General features: G+C 33.8%; 1 pseudogene; it reads left to right on the top strand.

Moving 5' to 3' along the window:
* The window catches only part of LOC143557045 (uncharacterized), a 32,206-nt pseudogene extending 16,979 nt beyond the window's left edge, over positions 1-15,227 (top strand).
* Positions 15,228-15,504: the final 277 nt, after the last annotated feature.

Raw genomic sequence — 15,504 nt, 5'->3', positions numbered from 1 at the left:
AGAGAAAGAGGGAATAAGAGAGAGAGAGAGCTTAAGTGCGTATTTTGGATGGTGTATGGAATGGGTGAATGAATGCATTAAGGAGTAATTGTGGTTTATATATTATGGGTCATGGGCTTAAGCCCATGGTCTTTTCTTTCTTCCTTTTTAATCCAAGTCCATAACCCATAACTATTTAACCCAACACTAGTCCGACTCATAATAACTCATATTTATTTTATTAACCGAAACGAGAAAACGAGATGTTACACATTACATTCAAATACTTACATATATACGTGTCCGAAGATACATATTGCATACTTAACCTATTTACCTTTCTTTCATACATACGTACACATATTCATTCTTTCATACTTTCATTCTTTCATACTTTCTTGTTTTAACTGAAATATTACATACTTAACTATCTCTAAATTTTAAAGAGCTTTTCGCCCGATAACCTCACAAATATTATAAGGGTCTGGTCCTATCCTCTCATATATTATAAGGGTCTGGTCCTTATCCTCTCAGATATTATAAGCTTCCTCTCTGATATTATAAGGATTTGGTCTCTATCCTCTCAAATATTGTTAGGGTCTGGTCCCTTCTTTCCATACAACCATACATACATTCCATATATTCATACATATAAAATCATATACTTCAATCCTTTCAACATACATACACAATCACCTATTATACACCTACTAATGATAAGAAGTGTATTAACCTATCACATAGAGTATGCACATAGCCTCGAAAAACATAACAAATAAAAGGGGTTAGAAACTCACACGGATCATGTTTCTCTCGGAGTTAACTGCAACACCCCTCAATAGTTGCGCACAACTAACTGTTTAATAATTATAAACATCACATAACTACTCTTAAACAGAGCATATTTCTATGTTAGTGAAACCCCTAACGAACGGAGATTCGGGTGCAGCGTGTCACACCCCAACCTACGGCGGAAATACCGGGGCGCGAACTGATTGCTTACAACTTTTCAAAGGTTACTATCATGCATTATTAGAATGACAATATCTATTAATTAAATTAAGTTATCAAATAAGTCAAATACAAACATATACATAATCCATAATCATACAACAATACAGTTTATATCACAGCTGATCTTGATTAATTACTTTTTAACTTAAATTCTTCATTAAGTCTTCACCAACCTGCATTAAATTTCTACGATAACCTGCATATGCGTATAAAATAGAATTTTGTCAACAACACATGTTGAGTGAGCAACACACCAGTTTAAATGTACATATAGTATATATAACAAAATATGCAACTGCAACACGTCATATGAGTATAACAAATCAACCAAATGAGCAAGTATAACTAAGATGTCGAGAAGCACAAAGGCTATAACGACTGGCGTATGATCATACTTGACTGAGATTATGTTGGACCTCTCCGAATGTGGAAGCATACAAAGCAAGTAAGCACATAAACAAGTAAGGTATAAGTTGTTAACACATAAGACAATAGTTGCAGTTTTAAGTATAAGTATATATGAGAAATATAATTTTTACGCATACGTCCCAAAAACGTGGAAAACGAGTAAAATAGGGGAATGTGGTACTCACCTTAGCACACGAGCAAACGAGGAAAACAAAGATAGAAATGTCACTTCTTTCGAGATTGTCCAACAGAAAATCCTATAACGATGACATATTAGCTGTTTAATTGCCCGTCGTCTTGTCGGCCAGAAGAAGTCCAAGAACATGATGCAGATGGTTGTTATAATCCAATTAATTATGGAGCTATAGTTGACGAGGGTTATGAGGTTGTACTGGTGCGTTTAATTGATTTACAATGATCGAAATAAGGTATATTCATAAACGGCTTAGGGCGGTTATACCAATATAGCAATACGCGTTATAATTGGTCTTGTTTCCCAGTTACGATTGGTCGTTGAAGGTCGTTTATGCTTAAGGAATGATTCGCACAATTCAATTCCAATAATAGGACGAGAATTAAGCCTCAAGAAATCAAAACGGGTATACGAGTTTGGGTATTTGGGTCTGATAGATGGGTAATTAGGTTAAAGGGGTTACAGTATAATAGATATTGCAGTTTAGTTCTTATAGATTAGATATGGAAACACTTAGGGGTAAAAGTATGAATAAGGGTACAAAATGCATATCCTTGAAAGTTATTTATATATACTTTTTAATATTAAATAAATATGATAAGAATTAATAATAAAATAATAATTATTTGATAAACACGATATTTTATTGTTGAAATTTATCGAACGTAATAGCGGGTCGGGTAACATAAGTTGGAAAAATCCGAGTTGTTATATAGCGCCCATGGCAGGAGGTTCCAGGTGCAGAGCCCCTAGTAAGGGGTCCAAGGGGCAAAGCCCCTGGATGGGTCTTAAAAACTTCACCTATTAGCTCTTACATACGGTCTGAACATCACTCGTTCGTCCCAAATTGTTCCAAACAACTCGTTTACTATAACGTTTATGTTTTTCTTAAACCCTACAGTTTCCTACTGAAGTGTTTGGCAAACCAACATTAAACATAGCTATAAACTAAAAACTTACCTCTTTTGGTTTGGGTTCGAATATAGACACAGATCTGGACATTTTTCTTGCTTTTGGTATGATTCAACGCGTGAATCTAGATGCGTTTCGTACAGCTCGATGATGCTGGACTCGAGATCTTCCCTTCTTTATCTCGGATCTGAATCCGGGATGAAAAGAGTGTGTTTGTGTGTGTTTTTGAGTGTGTGGAGACAAGATGGGGAAATGAGGGTTTAGGGTTTTAGGAAGGTTTAAGGGTGTTTAAATACCCCCAATCCCATGTACCTAAGGCCATCACCATTCATTAATTCATCTTTTATTTCCCAAGCCCACACTCTGTTATTATTATTTAACCTAATTAAATAATAACACACCATTAAGTAAACAAGATTCTTTTATTTATTATTAGTAAATGTAGGTTGTTACAATTGTGAACAATTATGTATTGATGGCTATGAAGAAAATTACATGTTGATTATATTGATATGTTGAGTTAAAAAAAATTGTTTTGGAGAGAAAGAAATTGTAGTGTATGAACAAACTGTATTTCTGTAGGATAAATCAACAAGGAAGGAAAAGAAGTTACAAAAATTGATGAAAATTCTTTATATTTTTAATTATTTTAGTTTGATTAGTTATGTTAATTGAAAATAGAAATTAATGGTTTTATAAGTTGTATTACTTGAAGAGAGAATGCATTTATTGTTGGAATTAGACCATTTTCATTTATTTTTAAACTTTTATTATTTTAAAATATATTAGTGGTTCATATTGATTTCTCTCGTTTATTTATGAAACTTGAAGGGTGTTACACTTTATAGGTAAAATGAATGATCTTTGTAGCATATTGGTGTTTAGAACATAATAAGTAATTTTTTGTTTTCAATATTTATCAATAACTAATAGTCTAATAGTGAGGCTTTATGTCAATTTTACTTTATATGTGATATGGTGTTTTTCTTGGTTGTTATTTCTAGTTTTTAGAGTGATTCATTTGAAAGTTGGGCAAGTTGAAAAAGTAAGTGAGGCTGTGCAGTTACTAATATCAATTTGGAGAACAATTGCTATACTACCTCAGAGCGAGATCGATGACATAATTCGAGGGCCTCCTATAAAAGATAAAAACACAATATGCTACCCTTCACGAATACTTTTTCTTGCTACTAGAAATGGTAACACACGTTTTATAATTGAGCTCATACGGTTATATCCCGATCTAATATGGGAACAAGATGACAAAGGGTGTACTATATTTCACTTAGCGATCAAACGCCGTCAAATAGATATCTATAAACTGTTATATTAGATTGGTGCAACGAAAGATTTAATAACTCGTATCGAAGATAAAAACCACAATAACATGTTGCATATGGTTTCAAAAAGCGCTAAGCATAAACGATTTCAGTTTTTTTATGGTGTTGCTTTTCAAATGCAGCGAGAGTTATTATGGTTCCAGGTACATCTTTCTTTCAAACTTTATGTATCATCTTTATTTGATTATATATAAGATTAATTGTATTGGAACCTATAGTATCTAGGGTTTTGGTTTCAAACCCACGGAATTTCGTTTTTCTATATAATAGATATTATAATATACTATTGAATAAAATGCAATCTATCTTTTATCATCTTACATGGTATCACAAAAAAGATCCCTGTTGTCCCAGCCTGGTTCAACCTTAGACAGGGTTGCGTGTTGCCACCACCGCTTTTGCCATTTCCATTTTTTCATATTTTGTTCGTTTTTATCCCCTTCGTTTCTCATTCACTTTTCCCCATTCTGGTTTCTATTAAGTTTTACTTCGGTTCAAGGCTTTTTAGCACCTCATCCGCCCCACACACAAACAAACCCTTAGCCTTCGCCCCCCTAGTTCAAACCCTAGACATGGCGGTTTGACCCCACCAAAGCCACCGCCATGTTCATTCTTGTTCTCTGTTTTTAGATTTTATCTCACATTCGTCTCTCGTGCATTTTTCCCCATTTCATTTCTAATAAATTTCATTTTGGCTCAAAAATCTTGTAAATATCTGCTTTAGATATAATCTAATTAGAAAAATATTAGAGGCAGCTTTATGTAAATATGGGTTAGGTATATAATCCATTCCCTTGTAAAAACCTTAATTAAAATTATCAATATATCAACAAACCGGTCACAATTACTGGTCTTGTATTTTCATATGAACCAATTTTTCCTGTCAAAATCGCTAAATCGTTGGATACGGTTCTTGCCGCCGCTATTCATTGTCAGAACATCGGAATCAAGTCGTTGTTCTTCATTAACTTGATTTACATCATGGATCTCTGCTCACTAATCCAGATTCATTATTATGGTGCATTCATTTTATTTTTCGAGGTTTTTTTACACTAGGTTGCGCCATCTCCACAACTAGGGTTTCTCTTATACTTATCTCATTTATCCTAGTTATCACTTCCAAAGTACTCATCTCTGTCTTAATATCGCCTATAATTAGTTGTTGTAGACCTACAGTTATTGCTCAACTTAGTTATTGTTTTAGCTACAAGTTATCACTAGCCTAGTTAGCTTCTGTTTACAAGTTATCGCATAAACTTAGCTATATCTACTACTAGGTTATCACAAGTTGTCGCCATAGGCCCATATCCAAGTTATCGAGAAGTCACAAGTTATCACCTTTTACTAGCTATCACATAACTCCTATTCTGACATACAGACCACGATAACTCATTTTTCACACATCGTACGAGCATCTCACAACTCACATAAATTAGCATTTACTTTGTCACCTACCATTTACGGGTATTGGAAGACTATGATTGAACCCTTCCTAATCCCAAACAATTTCTTTGGATATGTTGACGGCATCATTTTTATATCTAGCTTATCTGAGGAATCCTTTGCCCATGTTCAACGAACAACTACCCATGAATTATGGGACTGGGTTGCTTAGGCTTATGCACTACACACTGCCTCAAGAGAATACACGCTTAAGACACACCTTCTTAAGCTTCAATTGAAAGGGTATGAAACATCAGTACATCACTTGCCTATTTAAGTTGTGCTAAGGAATATGCATTAGCTCTTACTAATATTTGGGAACCTGCCAAAGATAAGGACTTGGTTTTTTTTTTGTTATATCCGGTTTGCATGTTGAATAAATCGGCACAAATCGACTTTCCTTGCTCGCCAATCTCCATTGGCTTTCAGAGAGTTCTATGGTTTTCTTACGGGCCATTATGACCACATCGTGACAAAGCCACCACAAGATGGGGTTTAAATTTTACAAAAAAATATTTTTACTAAGACTAAACCACACATAAATAGGTAATGTATAAAAGTATTGGGAAGAACCGAGTATCGATCCAAAGGTACAAGGTGTTTTCAATAATAAATCTCTGTAACTAAATTAACCGAAAGTAATAATCATTAAAGGTTGTTTTTAAACTAATTTTATAAATTAAAATAAAGCAAGCAAATAAACTTTAGACGAGAATATCAATATATGAAGAGTATCATCTTAATCAAGAATGTACTTAACTCTTTTTTGATAACTAATATAAGAATATGGGATGAACTTGCTTTAAGAATAGAAGATAGAATAATCCCTCATTTCTAAGCGAATTATTCTAAAGGACTTGTCAATTTAAGTGAGCAAGTAATTTTCGTGAAGTATGTAAAGATTAGGATGCATAATCCCCGTTGGTGGATTAAAATAATTGATATTTGCACATTCTTTTAACTTGTCATTTCTCTAACTAGCATAGAAACCTAATCAATCGTACTTAACAATCATATTTAAAATTACCAAAACTAGAGAGATTGATCATAACAAGTATTACATCTTTTCAAAATTCATACATGAAAATATGTTTTGGATGAAATGTCAAGGTTTTTTTACCACTTTTAATCTCCAAGAACAAGAATAATTTATATATGATTATCAAAGTACGTTTTAAAGATATTAACATCAACCTTGAATGAGTGCATTAAGATAACAAAACATATTTCATCAAAAGGAAATAATAAAATAACAATTACTTCACAAAAACTAAATCACATATTTATACATAATCATCAAATTGAGTTGAGTTTCATCTTAGATTAAGATGGCAAATGAAATTTAGCTCATAATGAGCATGAAAACATATATCTTAAAAGATGAAGATGCTAGACACATGATTAAACTGTGACAATCAAACCATAAATGTTGATGTATTTTCCCTTCTAAGATGAAGATGGTCACTTCCAAGCCTTCAAACACCTCTATTGATCTTCAAATTGAAAGTAGCGTTTTTTTATGTAAGAAACCCGTCCAAGCAATGAAAAATGCATACTATTTATAGGTGAACAGAAGCATCAAGCATGACATGTCTCTCATGGGGCACGGCCGTGTCATAAAGTACATGTGGGGTCTGATTTGCATTGACTTATCTTATTTGCATGGAGTTCTCTAATTTGCATGGAGTTTTATGATTTGCATTGAGTTCTCTAATTCTCATTGCAGGCCCAACTCGCATACTAAACTTCTTGCAAAAAAGTGATTTTTTTTCGTGAACTAGGATTCGATCTCGGGTCTCCAACCTCACAGCTCAATGATTTACCCACCCAACCAACTTGCCTTGATGTTTTAAATATTCATTTAGTTTGATTATATATTCTTTAGCAATTTACATCTCCATTCCTTTCCATTTAATCTTGTTAATCTAGTATTATTATCATTATCTTACTACCAAACAACCTATACTATTATTATTATAAACCAAAGATCTAACTTGGTTAGGTTCAAGTTTCAATCCTTATCTTGGTTTATAAACCCCGTTTTATCTAGATCTAGAAGTCATAAACGAGCCAAACTTTAATGAACGAGCTTATAACTTAAAACGTACCTCTAATCGGCCTAGATCTTGAACGACTTTCTTGTTTCTTGAAACGTGTTGAACTTGTTCTTGCAAAATTATTCGATTCAAGATGTGTGTGTGCTTTGAGTGTGTGTATGGATGTGTAGGTGAAATGGGTGGAGAATGAGGTTTAAGTTAGGGTTTAAGGGTTTATATACACTAGGCTCATAACACCCATTTTGTTCATATTCAACATTCCAAGTCCATATTCTTTCTAAGCCCAACACCATATTTCATATAATTACTAAAATAATAACACTTATAACAATAAATCCTTTATTATTATTTATTTTAATATTTAGGATGTTACATCCACGCCCGAGGTGGCTTGTTTTCAAAAGCCACGATCGTGGTTAGCTTGACAACAGTCATGGTGGCTTCCTGACTTGCACAATTTCTTCACTCTTCAACAATATCTTCTCCAAATTGCTTCAACTTGGAAGAAATCATCAAGAAAACCTGAAAATTCACAAATGCAATAAAGATTTGTAATTTCAAGCACATCATTTGTAAATTTTTTTAACATATAATTTCTCTAACTACTATGGAAACCTAATCAATCGTAATTACAATCATATTTTAGAATTACCAAAACTAGATATCATAGCAATTATTGCATCTTTTCAAGATTCATACAAGAAAATATAATTTGGATAAAATATTAAGGTTTTCATTTTACCAATACTAGTCTAACATGAAAAGTTCATGAATGATTATAAAAGTTTTTTTTAAGATATTAATCATCAACCTTGAATGAGTGTATTAAAATAATAAAACATATTTCATAGAAAGATAATTATAAAATAACCATTACTTAGAAAAACTAAATCATAAATCAACACAGTCATCATAATGGGCATGACAACAAATATCTTAGAAGATGAAGAAGGGAGATACATGATTGAACTATAGCAATCAAACCACAAATTTTGATGTATTTTCCCTTCTAAGATGACGATGGTCACTTCCAAACCTTCAAACACCTCTAATGATCTTCAAATTGAAAGTAACGGATGTATTTTTATGTAAGAAACCGTCCAAGCTCTCTTCCAAGCAATGAGAAATGCACAGCATTTCTAGGTTAATAGATGCATCAGACACGACCCGTGTATCATGGGGCATGGCCTTGTGGATCATTTTGCATGCGTAACTAATGCGTGTCATAAGGTGCATGCGGGGTCTGAGTACAGGAGCGTGGTAAGGGGAGCACGACCCGTGTTTTGAGCACGACAACGGGATCTTGGAGAAACCACACCGCCCGTGTTTAGTTCGTCTGAATTTCTCTTATGTGAAATGATGACCACATGAGCGTAATGCATCAAGCACGACCCGTGTTTTTGGTCTCTGATACACAATTGTTCAGTTTGTTTTTTTATTTTTCTTCGTGTATATGCTCGTTTCTTCTTTTGATGCCGGAATAAACCTAAAAAGAGAAATTAACATAATAAATAGCTATTTGAACTAAAGTTTATAATAAAAGATGGTTATTTGAGGATTATTTGACTCTAAAATGATGTATATTTTTTATATACATCATTGGATATGAACTTCAATCTAATCTTTTTTTTTTTCTTTTATGGTTAACTTGCTAAACGCGTGACAAATAATAACACACCACTGATATAACACTGTCTTCACCACTTACGAGATCGTTCAACCCATGCAAGCATTGTCACCTAACCAAGTGTTGGCTTAACACCGAGGCCTAGTATTCAGAATGTACAAACCTCGAGTGAAGTTTCATAGACAATGAGTAATCGTAAGTTGTGTGTTTTTCCAACTCCGCGAACAAATACATCTACACATGGAATTACCATACTACTGAATGGGTTTTACACGCCATGGATAAACTAATATGCTTCACGCCACTTTTTACCAAGTATACTCTGTAAGGCCTCAAACTCGGACACTTTACGTAATGTTGGATTTACTCAAAAACACAATCTAATAATCAGAGTGAATTAAAATTGTCACGGAACATTCTAATCAAACAATCTTTAAACATAAAAACCATTTAATTCCTCACAAAACATAACATAATCATTGTCTTAACGTTTCAAAAACATAATAATTAATCTTCTTTATATGCCAATTCTCTTTTCAATGCCATGTGTGCATCCAAGCTAGCTTTCTCAACCTATTTGGTTGCATGCATAATAAAAGTCAGCTATGCTGAATGAATTTTAGTTTAACAAGTCACATGTTATTCATACACAAAGACACACGTTCATATCCGAAGATACCATTTTACACATAACACACACTTATATTCTTTCTTTATTTTTTTTACTTTCTACATGTAAGGCCCCGTTCCCGGTGCCCTACATTGGTGTTGGATTTATTCATAAACATAGTTCTAAAAATCAAAGTTAATTAAAAACTTTCGCGAAATAATAAAACTTCAACCATTCATAACTTGTCTTATAAAACATGACATAAAATATCTTATTAAAAAATCATGACAAATCTCCAGATGCCAGCCGCTTCAGTTCCTATCATATGTCTCCCTCAAGCTAACTACTTCAATCTATTCACCTGCGTGCATACTAAAAGTCAGCTACACTGAGTGACTTCTAGTTAATCAGATAACTTACTTTACATACACATATACGTGCCCAAAATACACATTACATACTTATCATGTTCATCATTCTTCCATATACATACTTTCATTCTTTCATACTTCCTTTCTTTAACATACACAATGCATTCATAATTAACCTTACATTATAAAGAGCATGTCTCCCTACATACCTCGGATATTGTTAGGGTCCGTTACCCTCCATCCTCGCATATTATTAGTGTCTGGTTTCCCTCATTCCTCGGATATTATTAGGGTCCGGTACCCTCCTTCCTCGAATATTAATAGGGTCTGGTACCCTCCAACCTCAGATTTTTTTGGGTCCGGTTTCCCTCCTTCCTCGGATATTATTAGGGTCCGGTACCCTTCCTTCTATGCAACCATACCATCATACATTCATTTTATTACTTTTGTAGTTGTGTACTTCCTAAATCATTCATAGGTTATTAATAACACATTTACATGTCATACATACAACATTCATAACATAATCACATACCTTACATATTCACATATCATACACTTACCACTTCAGGTAAGTGTATTAACTAATCATATCGAGTATGCACACAACCCCCGAAAACATAACAAGGAAATGGGGCTAGAAACTCACCTGTAAGCGATTCTTTTCTGAATTTACGGTTATGCCCTTCTTGAGCTGTGCACGGCTAATTGTGTATCAATATACAAGCATCACTTAGCTACTCCTAATTATATTATACTTCCCGTTTTATAAACGTTACCTTTTCTTATTAATTAATTACTTATCTTCATATATCATATAAGTCCATATCTATCGCTTACGTACATATACATTGTTAATCTTTCGTTTATTTGGAAAATGATTTTAACGTGTAAGTCCTTATTGGCGTGTAAGTCATCCAACGTATAAGTCGTCTAGCGCGTAAGTCTTACATATACGTTTTATATATACATATAGAGGCATACATACATATACGCCCACATACATATACGTCCATACATACATATACGTTTATATATATATACACGGTACATGCATACATATACCTTTATATACATACACGCTACATATATACATATACGTTTATATACATACACGGTGCATGCATACATATACGTTTATATACATACACACTACATACATACACGTTACATACATATATGTTATATACATACTTATACAGTCTATTCTACTTATGCACTGCTTAGACTTATACATCGTATACACTTATACATCGGATACACTTATACGCATACATACTTATACGGATACACACACTTATACGTATCATCATATGTGTCCAAACATATGTGCACATATAACCCTTTTTCGTTCCAAGCAACTTGTTCATGTTTAAGTTTACATTTTCTCACATAATAAGATCCTATTACTATCCCACCAAGTTTCATGTAAATTCGACTTCGTTTACCCGTCCTTTTCACAAACCGAACACTACTTGTTTTACCCGAAACGAACCAACTAACCCGTTTACTCGCAAGTTCATTACTTTATCAATAATCGTGGCCCATTCTATCATCCTACCAATTTTCATGCAAATCCGTACACGAAAAGTAAACCTTTTTAAAGAAAACATACCTTTGAGGTTTATGATCGAAATCACTCGAATAGACCGAAACCATATCAAATGAACTCGAAATTGAGTTATTCAAGCGACCATGGAACCGTCTCGCCGAGATCTACTAGCACCGCCTACTGCCGCCGCTACAGTTGCCCGAAAAAACTCCATTTTTACTGTTAGGGTTATTCTGATAAAACCCGAACTTCCCGACCTCTAATAGAATATCTGATAGGTGGAAATCTTCATTTATATGTCATGAACACTCAGTTAAAATTTGAGACCGAGCCGACGGTTAGATCTCCGGGACTCGTCGTGTCTTTGTGGGCCCGGGAATTGAAGAAGTGTGTGTTTTTGAAGGTGTAGGCTATCCTATGGTGTAGAGATGGATGGAAATGGAAAAAATTAGGGTTTAAGGGGTATTTATACTCCCTTAAGCCCATGGACCTTAGACTCATCTTTCCTCTTTAGTCCATATTTAATTCCATCTTCAAAGCCTACTTAACTATCCATCTTTATTATTTTATTATTTTGTCTACTAACTCAAGTAAACTTTTTCATCATAACTAAATAATATATTAAATATCATTTTTAAAAATTTCGGGATGTTACACTACATTCTATATTTTCACAAGTATTAGAGGGCTTGTTCAATAATTCTTTCACAAATATTATAAGGGTCTGTTACTCTAAGCTTTTCACAAGTATTTCCATGGCTTGCTCCCCGTTTTTTATACATATATTATAAGGGTTTGCAACTCTAATAATTCTATGGGTATGCGGTATGCCAGCCTAATTCTTACCATTCTTGCCTCTCTAACAACTCTATCAATTTTACATGTAGTCATACAAGTAAACACATACGAACGCACTCTTACAATACACAATTATAATATAATGTAAATATTACTTTACTTGCGCGTATGCACACAACCCTAAAACAGATGAGTATTTTTTTATTTTAATTTTTTTGAAGGGGGGGGAGGAGGCTAGAAACTCACCTGTATCTATGGAGTACTGAGTTAACAGTGATCCCCATTTGAGTTGAGCAAGACCAACTATTTTAGCACACAAGTATTAATTAACTAGGCTAATCATCTTTTTATACTTGACTGGATCAGCTAACCTAGCTATCAGGAAATTATATTGGGCTTAACATATTTAACCCAAGCTAACTAAGTATTATTAAATCCTAACCTAAACGAAAATAATGAATCTGTTAAACTGACTAAACTGTGCTAACGGATATTAGCCAAGCCAACTAAGTTAATTTACTTCATTAACAGATTCTAAGTTTTAGGACATTTGGGCTTGATTTAGTCACAACTGACCCATACACCATGTTGTACTCGCATCCGGGCTTGGACCATATTGTTCGCATCCTTTATTGGATCCACACCACATTCGGACTCATAATTCGCAAGTGGGTTGTATCGCAACCCAGACTTCTACCTTTCAAAATTTGATTGGGCCACATCCACTTGGGCTTGGCTTGCATTGCCAGCCTACACCCACTTTGCGTTTGTCAACGTACTAAGCCCAACCGCATCCCTAACTTCTACTTATTTCACACGTGTTTTTTTTTAATAACTGGCAAAAACATGATATTAAAACACTAACAATGAGCTAGAACCAAAACATGATATTAAAACACTAACAATGAGCTAGAACCGCCAAATATTTCCCATGTGTTGATTGGATTCTCCTTTTTATGCAACTTGTGGGCAGGTGCTTTATAATACCCAAATTCATCTGATTCCGTCTCAAATAACAACCAGAATAGGTTATTTATACTTCTACTCGAACCGGACCATATTAGACCAACTTTAATCTAATCATTTCCTTTCTATACAAAAGTTTTTGACTTTAGTATTCCTTGAACATCGATTTACTGTTATTGAATCTTTCAGAGCATCACATACACATTTAACAGAACTTTTGTGTACAACATACTGATTTAAGGTTTGATCTTGAACCGAGTTAATTCTTGATTTGTTCTTATTTCTTTCGATAGTATCGAGGACCAATCAATTCCTAAATCTCTACTCTTAGATCCGATTTGAAAGGGGAATGGAGGGTGGAGTGTGTATTTGTGAGATGTAGGAAAATATGATGGAAGGTGGGTGTTAAGGGTTTTAGAAGGGGTTTAGAGTGTTGTAATACTCTTTGTCTATGGGCATCCCATTATATTTTTGAGGTCCGTCTTGATTCAATCAAGTCCATATTTTATTTAACAAACCTAAAACAAAAATTTATTAATTGATAATAAATAGTGCACAAGATGATAATAAATTCTTTCTATTATTATAGCAAATTGTATTTTAACAATCCCATTTTTTTTGCAGTGGCCAAGAATAATCTCATCTTATAAAATAGTTGTCACCGGTTCCATCTTTTATACAAGTTGTTTTCATGGACCTCTGTTAAAAAAAACTTCCTCGGTTAAGTTTATTTCAAAATTCAAAAACTGATGTTTTAGAGCTTTTGATTAGAAAGATTGTACAAATTGATAGATGTAAAACTTACCTCTATACGGTACTCCAAACGACTTAATTTTGTTAATTGGAAGTTTGATCACCCGAATTGAAGCACCATTTCGTTGTTTGGAACCTTATTCCGAGGTAACTTTTACATCAATCGACTCGCATCCTCATTTCGATCAAAAGCTCTAAAATATCAGTTTTTTTAACGGAGGTCCAATGAAAACAATTAGTGTGAAAGATGTGACCAGTGACAACTATTTTCAAAAATTGTATTATTATCGGCCAACTGCAAAAATATGAGATTATTAAAATCCAATATTCCTTTTATTATTTAGAAAGTCGGATGTTACACACACAAGACTAAAGGCTAAACTAGTAAGAAAATGTTTCATTAACAAAGAAAAGGTAGTAGAAACAATTATCATGAAAATATACACATCACTTTACCAGATTAATTCATAAAAACTTTCAGCTTCACCCAAACAACACAAGTAAATATCATGTTTTGATCCAAAGTATACGGGAAATTGGATAAAATGGTTTAGGTTCTTTCAGAATGACTTGATGTATGTTGCAGGAGGTAGAGCAAATGATCCCACCTGACTATAGACAAAGGAAGAATGGAGATGATCAAACACCATAAGAGTTATTCACCAAGAAGCATGCAAAGTTAGTACGAAAGGGTGAGAACTGGATGGTACATACTTCATCTCAGTGTATGGTAGTTGCAACTCTCATAGCCACCATTGTATTTGCAGCAGCTTTTGCACTTCCTGGGGGATACAACCAAAACACGGGTATTCCTTTTTTCCGCAAAGAACCACCCCTCATTATTTTTGTGATCTCAGATGCAATTTCCTTAATATCCTCATCAACCTCAGTCCTTATTTTCTTATCCATCCTCACATCACGTTATGCTGAACACGATTTCTTAGAATTGTTACCAAAAAAACTAGTGAATGGTCTTGTAACACTCTTTCTCTCCATTGTTACCATGATGATTGCATTCAGTGCAAGTTTTTTTGTACTTTACAATAAAAAACTTGAATGGATGCCAATCACGGTTACAACTCTGGCCGGCACTCCCGTCATTATATTTGCTATACTGCATTTTCGTCTTCTTGCGGATGCTTTTGACTCGACCTATCGATCTAGATATCTCTTTAAGCCAAATAAACGAATCCTCTACAGTTAAAACTTTGATAATGTTTTTTTATGGTCCATGTATCTTATGATTACTTTTGTGTATTATTCTTTGCCAATTCGTTTTGTAGTTACACCTAACTCTACATTATTCATGATTGTGTACCATTTGATTGATGTATTCCAAAATGTTAATTTTTATTCTTAAACTAACCACACACACAATGAGGTTATTCTAAAAAGTGCATAGTGTCCAAGAAGTACTGTATAGGAAAAGATTTTGACCATTGGATGAGATGTTTTAAAGGTCTAGATTAAAAGTTACTAAA

Source organism: Bidens hawaiensis, unplaced genomic scaffold (genome assembly GCF_021521415.1).
Source record: "Bidens hawaiensis isolate Kalapana, Puna unplaced genomic scaffold, B.hawaiensis_p1.1 tig00018781_1, whole genome shotgun sequence".
In the NCBI taxonomy this organism is placed as follows: domain Eukaryota; kingdom Viridiplantae; phylum Streptophyta; class Magnoliopsida; order Asterales; family Asteraceae; genus Bidens; species Bidens hawaiensis.
Note: the sequence above shows the minus strand (reverse complement) of the source record. Positions and strands in the feature narration are given on the sequence as shown.